Source organism: Cyprinodon variegatus, unplaced genomic scaffold, assembly GCF_000732505.1.
Source record: "Cyprinodon variegatus isolate N-32 unplaced genomic scaffold, C_variegatus-1.0 Scaffold330, whole genome shotgun sequence".
NCBI classification, from domain to species: domain Eukaryota; kingdom Metazoa; phylum Chordata; class Actinopteri; order Cyprinodontiformes; family Cyprinodontidae; genus Cyprinodon; species Cyprinodon variegatus.
Genome location: NW_015150783.1, coordinates 161,848 through 169,205, shown reverse-complemented (window position 1 = coordinate 169,205; position 7,358 = coordinate 161,848).

Genomic DNA, 7,358 nt, shown 5'->3' with positions numbered 1-7,358 from the left:
ACTTTTAAGATCTTTAGGATTTCTTAATGTACATAACATATTTTGCCATTAATTTTGAACAGCTGTACTTTTTTCACTCCCCATCTGATAACGTGGAATTTGGACTGCAGTTTAGCGTTATGATTGCCTCAGTAAGGGCCCCTTAGGGATTAAGATGTTCAGCGCAAAACCCATGAAAGGCAACAGTATGAGCACACAAGATTCTGGCAACAGATGTCTAACCCAAAGCCTTCTCATCACACTGTGCTGTGGTCTGCTTTTTGTCAGGATAATAGAAATAAATATGTGGTAAGAATCATCTGCCAGCACTTCAAACCCATACCCCACAAAAAGCCCTGGTTATTTGCACTATCTATATGTGATCATTTTGGATGTCCGTCTGGCTCATCTTCTCTTTTAATGGTTATTTCATTTTGTTCCTGGTTAATTTCATTTTTGTTTTTACTCTTTGCATGTATTCCAATTTCTGTTTTAATCACAATTGTATGCTTCGCCACTTTGTAGTATTTGTGTTGGTTTGGAACCATCTATGCATTTATTATGCAATCTTTCTTTTATTTTGTTGGTAGATCGGCCTCTCTCTTTGAGCTTTTAGTCACTTTGGTTTTTAAATTAGTTGATGGATATTTGTCAAAACACTACATTTCCTGTTCACCAAAAAAGTTGGATTAAAAAGCAGGTCACTGCATGTGTGAACTGGTTTTCAGGTGCTTTAAAATGATTGTGACAGATTAATATGTCACAATCATGTATTTGTAATAAAAACTGTATTTAAATCAGATTTTTCTGGTCAGGCTGTTATGAATTGCTTATGTTTTTCAAAATATTCTTGCACAGAAGCAGATTAAAGCTCCTTTGTCTCACTAAGCGTGTTCGGGACAATATGCTAAGCTCAGATAGCACATTTCGCCGGTAATAGGCTAAAAATAAAAAGCGTTTTAAGTCATGAAAAAGGAATAAACTTATGAGTTAAGGGATTGAAGCAGGGTTCTCTAAGGTGATGCTCAGCATCTAAGAAAACTTATGCTACTGTTCTTAATAATTCAGCAGCCTTGTTGAAAACTACCAAATACATATTCTGCAGTATTTATACAGTAAGTCTCCCTGAATTAATCAGGGAATTTCATGAATTAGAAATGTTTTCAAAGCATTTGACTTAAACCTGGCATTCAGAGGCAACATTTAGCAAATTAAATGAGGTTTTACTGTCCACTATACAGCCTCAAAAATGTGCTGGGAAGATTGAGACTGTGAAATGAACCACACAGTAAAACTCTCTGTGCAAGAGGCGTCTCAATGTCGCAACTGCAGCCTTTAATAGTGTTACCAAAGACATACATGTTTCTCTTTCTCACAAAAAGATAATTATTATTTTTCTAGCTTCACTGATTCCTTTTAGACTGCTGATTGTCATGTTCATCAGACACACCTAAAGCATGTATTTCAAACTGTTTCTTAATATTTAGCTCTCAGAGCCACAAAGCAGTGTTTTAATGTCCTTGTGTTTTGTGTGGATGATGATTTTAATGTCACTAATATGCAGCTAGGGAGAAATATTCAGCTAGTAAGTATTAATATAGTTATTATTAATAGACCTGAGACCAAACCACTGAGCTAACAACCACACAGTGGATCTTTTTGAAACTACTCAAAAAAAAAAAAGAAAAGCTGCTTTTTGAAGGGTAAAGAGCTTTTTTAGAGAACATTAATGAAATAACAGCTCACTATTAGTGGCAATAAAGATAATTATTTAATACTGCAGTATTTCCAGTCTTTTAGAGTCTACTGTATTTATTTGCTATTGTCTAATATTGTTTCGTTATGTCATAACTTTCTTTATTCGTAAATGGTTTCAGTCGTTTTAGTTAGTTTTTCCAGACACCTCCACCCCAGTGGTGTTTAATGTTGCCCCTCACTGGCAATACTCGTACATTCATATTAAAGAGTCTGCATTGTACTTGTATTGCCAAGTGTAGAAAACAAACTTTGATTTTGATGAAGCTGTCAAAAGGCAGCAAGCTCTCTTATGTCACCACTCATTCTGAACATGCCCAAGAGATCTAACCCAATTCATGGCACAATTTGTCTCACTTGTCATTTGTCTCTTTCTTCCACTTCCATTATAAATACGTTCAGATGATCTAAAAAAAAAAAAAAAAAAAAAAAAAAGAGGTGATAGATGCCTTTTCATGCATCACAGAGGACAGAGCAGAATCAATGGGGATCATCTAGATTTGCAGATGCTAGTCTGTTCCTGCCGGATTAGTCTTACTATAGTAAACCACAGACACCTGAACTGACTTATTGCACAACTCAAACTGAGGACTGGGCTGCGCCTGAGCCACAATGGACCCTCCAGCAGCTCTTGTGTAGAGTCAGGGAAAGTGGGTGGCCACGTCATGGCAAATGGACCAAAATTGTACTGAACTTTACTATTTGTGACCTCTCCAAGGGCTTCAAGCTAAAGCCACAATCACGCAATCACACTCAATTGCACATACTCATACATGGATACACAGATCAGTTGGCAAATTGGGCTTAAGTGCATACCGACGGGCAAATTGACACTTGGAATACGAAATCAAACCAGCATCTTCCCTTTAGTCTTCCCTGTCCATACACGCTTAACCTGCCTGCTGTGTTCCCTGATCCTTATAGAAATTTTATTTCATTAATGTTCTGTTACAAAGCTCTTAGCCCCTCAAAGTGCAGGTGTATTTATGATAAAACATAAACTGCACGCTCTAAAAGTTAATTGGTTATACTGCATTATATTACTTCAGATAAAATCAGTAAAATGCAACATAGTCTTCACTTATCAGATTGTCAGTTGTATTTTTTGAAAAGTAATATACAACTTTTTTTCCAGTTTTGAGAAAAAAATTAAAAATAAGTTCTTTGTGTTGGTTTATCGCAAAGAAAAACCCCACAAAAGAACATGAAGGTTTGTTGCTGCACAGAAAAATGAAATCAAAGGGTATAAATACTAATATAGATACTATAATACAAATAACTGTATACTATATGGATATAAGTAAAACAATTGATTTAATGAATAGGCAACAGGCAAGCTCCATCAACCAAAAAAACACAGTGCACCTTTGTTAAAACATCTTTGTTCAAAATGCTGATTTCATAATAAATCCTGCTTGTCGGAAACAGACCATTAAATTGTTAGTGTAAAAATGGAGCCGATGTACTCCACTTAACTAGAATTGTCTTTGCATTATAAACTTTGGAGACAACTTGGGTTGTGAAAATAGCTCTTTAAGTGAAGTGTTTTAGAGCAAAGGAGTACAGTATGGCTATAGTCTTTATACAGACTGGCTAATGCTGTGGCCTTATTACCAGCAGGAGATGAGCTGTTTAGAGACAGACTTGTAATGCATGCACATCCTAAACAGCTTAAGAGATAGCTCTAGAGGAAAATAGTCATTATACAAAGGCGACTGTGCAGTAGAGTGAACTGTAGCATCCAAGGCTCAAAGCTCCTATCAAGTATGAATGGTTTGCAAAATCCATTTATTTGCATTTCGACGAAAAAAGATTGTTATCTGAAATAAACATAAATGCTAACTCAGCCATACTGGACATCTAATTCTTGTGGAAATAATAAAGGGTGTAATTTCTAAGCCGCACTAAGCATGTATTTCACTAAAGTTTGTGTTCATTATAGTTCTGCACTGTGGTGCAAATCTGCTGAAGCTTTGTATTAAAATGTTTTCTGTTTTCAGATTACTTGATTTGACGTATGACTCATACTTCATACGAGCTTCTCATCAGATGAATCAACCTCCCTGAGAGTTTTGTAAGTAAATACAGATCAAAGAAACCACAAAGCACTGCAAATCTGTGATGAGCACCAACAATCTGGTGAAGAAGCAGTTTCTTCATAACAAAGTAAAAAGACTTGCACTGCATCAGTTAATGGAATTGAGTGAAGAATGTAGCAATGGGGAGTGTTGGCCTAGTGCATAGAGCACTGTGCTTGTGCTCTGAGAAGGTTGCATGTACTGGGTTCGATTCCCACAGCCTCGACTCTGGGTTCCTAAGCAAAACCCTTAACCCCACACTGCTCCCCGGGCGCCGTGCAATGGCAACCTACTGCTCCCCAAGGGGAAGGGTTAAAATGCAGACAACGAATTTCAGCACATATTTTTAAATATGTGATGGAAATTCTGTTGTTATAATCCAAAGCTGTAGAATGGAAAAAGACAGAAACATTGATACCCAGAAAGAGAAGCCCATTTATTAACACAATATATTCTATGTCCTTAAACAGACAGTACAGTGGTCACTCAAACAATTTCAATATGGAGTAGGTCAAAAGTGAAAGTTTATGGATCGGTCTGCATAGGAGGAAAAATGTAGGTTTTCTTGTTTTGGTACGGAGGAAATGTCAACATTTATTGAGATTTCAAGGATCCTCCTCTCCAGAGCTCTGGACTGGATATGAAAGAGAATTCTGGCAAGGAGCTTTTTAAGGACTCATTTATATATTTTGTGAATATTATGAAAATAAAGTCCTAATATTAGGTCTATGAAATGAATAAAGTTGTAATATCATGTAAATAGTTATAGTATTAAAGGGCCATGCTTATTAGATATGCTTATAAAAAAAAAAGACATTTTTCAAAACATAATGAGATTAAAGAAATAGTCAACTCTAATATAAAATATTTAAAGAAAGTAGTCTTGCTCTTTAATTTTCTCATAATGTTATGACTTTGATATTATTTGTGCTGTATATTTTTGATATAATGGCTTTATTCTTGCAATGTTAGGACATAAGTCTCATAATTATATTAAAAATATATATTTTACAGCCTTTTAATAACCTTTAAATGCTTCTATTGTTTGTGCATGTTTTTGCCGTTTATTCGTGAATATTTCTATTATTTATTTATTTTTTCATCATAAATGACCTCACTAGAGTTGCACCTTTATCCTGTCCTGTGGCTAAAACCATGAGCACCATATGAGGATTTTTTTTTTTTTACTTAGAAGCGTCCTTGTTCCACAGCTCCTAATACAGATAAACTTGTACCGTCTCTTTCTTGTTATACAGTCATAGATTATATTTGGGGTTTTGAAGACTTATAAGGACTTGCAGGCTTTTCTCAGGGTTAACTTTTTTTTGTTATTTAAAATTATTCTTTTTTTGATGATGGTGGATTTAATGGGTGTATAGGTTTTCCAGTTAATGCTTATTTTAATATAAATATTTATGTTTGGCAAAAAGGTTCACAAATCATCAGTAATGTTTACCAGAATTAAATCAGGCTTTGATGCTGAGTTTTAATGCTAACAAAGAAGGAGGTGTTGACAGCGACATCACCTAAAGAAGTCCTTTAATCTACATGAAGTCTTGAATGTCTGTTAAAGAGCCTCTTTTTTGCATTTTAATACTGTGTAAATTGATGACCACAGAATCTGGAGGTGTTGTCAAACACCACCAAAATTACTCTTGGTTTGAAAAAAGAAAAAGGGACCCAGCTCAATTGCTAATTTACCCCCTGGCTTGGAGAGATAAATGGCTTCATACCTTACAACATGATTTAGATAGCGACCTATCTCCCCTTACATTGCCATCCAGCCCCCCCTTCCTAAGTCTGGTCATTAATTTACTTCCCCTTGGGCTCCACTGTCTATAGCTATTGATTTCCCAGACCTCCCAGTGCTAATTTAATGCCCCTGATATTTTCTATCATGGAGGAAGTGGGAAGAGACTATTGATTGGTGTACAGTTCTGCTGAGGGCACTACAGCAGCTCTCTGTGACAAAAGAGTAATTAACTTCCTTTCAGAGCTCAGCTCTGATCTCCTGTGGTTGAGGCATTTTTTAGGCAGTTTATTTTGTTAACCACACAAAGAGTTGCAATCTCAGGGTCAACCTCAGAGGATATGCTGCTTAAAACGCTGCATAAATAAACTTCCCCTGCACAAATATTCTAACCCATACATTCCAGTCACATTGTAGTTTATTATCAGTCAATACTCTTTATTTGGATTTGAATTTGCAGGCATTGTTTCACTTAATACATAAAGCAGTGAAGTTGATCAGTGCACAGAACAAAATTAGGACTAATTTAAAGGTTTCTAATACCATTGAGCTGGAATTGTGTTTTAATGTAATAAGGTCAACAACCCTTTAAATATATTATGTTGCTGTGGAAACTAATTTACACCAGATGAGACAGATTTTAATTGGGTTCATGTTAAAATGCAGAGCCATTTGTTGGTGTGAAAAACATAGCTCCAAATGGATTTCTGCAGCTATGTTGCCACCAAGTGGCAATTGGGAAGAAGACATGAGCTTGGATACTGTAGGAAATTGGTTAAGTTGGTAATATGTTTGGAACTTGGAAGACAGAAAAAAGCCAAATAGTCATTTGTTACTTAGACCTGAACAATAAGACTTTACATTTTTCTATATTGGAGACATGTGTCATTTTTAGGTTGCTTTGTTCCATTGTTTTTAGTACATGCCAATATACAGTAAACAACTTTTTTGTGCAATTATTTCATTATGCTTAACAGCATAAAGTAATTAACCCAATAAGAAATGGCTTGCATGGGTAAATACTTTTTTATGAGTAGAAAAACTTTAAAACATGCAAATTTGCGTCCTTATTGATATAATTTATTTGCATTTGACCTTTTCTCTATTTTCAATCTCTAAATAATTTTTTTCATTGACTGCTGCATATCTTGATTGCTTTGTTGAGTATAAATGTATAATTTTCACATCAATCATTTATCAAATCAAGTTATACCTCTTTCCACACATAATGGTGACCAAGATTGTTACCAGAATCAATAAAATAAAATAAAAAATTAGAGAACTAAAAAATAAAATGCAAGTAGATACGACCAGATCAACAAAAAAAAGAAGTGCCTCCTACTTTTGTAGGTACCTTGTTTTTTGAAACCGTTAAAGAAAGATTTGTTGCCAGATAAAACCAATAACCCTGGCTTTGTTACTGTTTGATTGCAAAGAGTTGAATAGTAAATACATCTGCAAATCAATTATATTGCAATCGAATCAGATGTTGTGCTAGGTTAGGTTATGGAAGATCCAAGGGGCAACATAAAAAAGAAGTAAAGGCCCTAAAACACAACCTTGTGGGAGGCGACACAAAGGAATACCAGTAGAGAAGGTTAAGATATCAGGCATGGTAGAACAGGTTTGTTAGTCAGGTATTACTGTAGGTGCAACCCTTCTAAGCTATCCCGCAGTCATAGACATGGGCAAGACAGAGGGACAGAGGGGTTTGCATTATCAAAGTCCAATATTGTGATATATATATATATATATATATATATATATATATATATATATATATATATATATATATA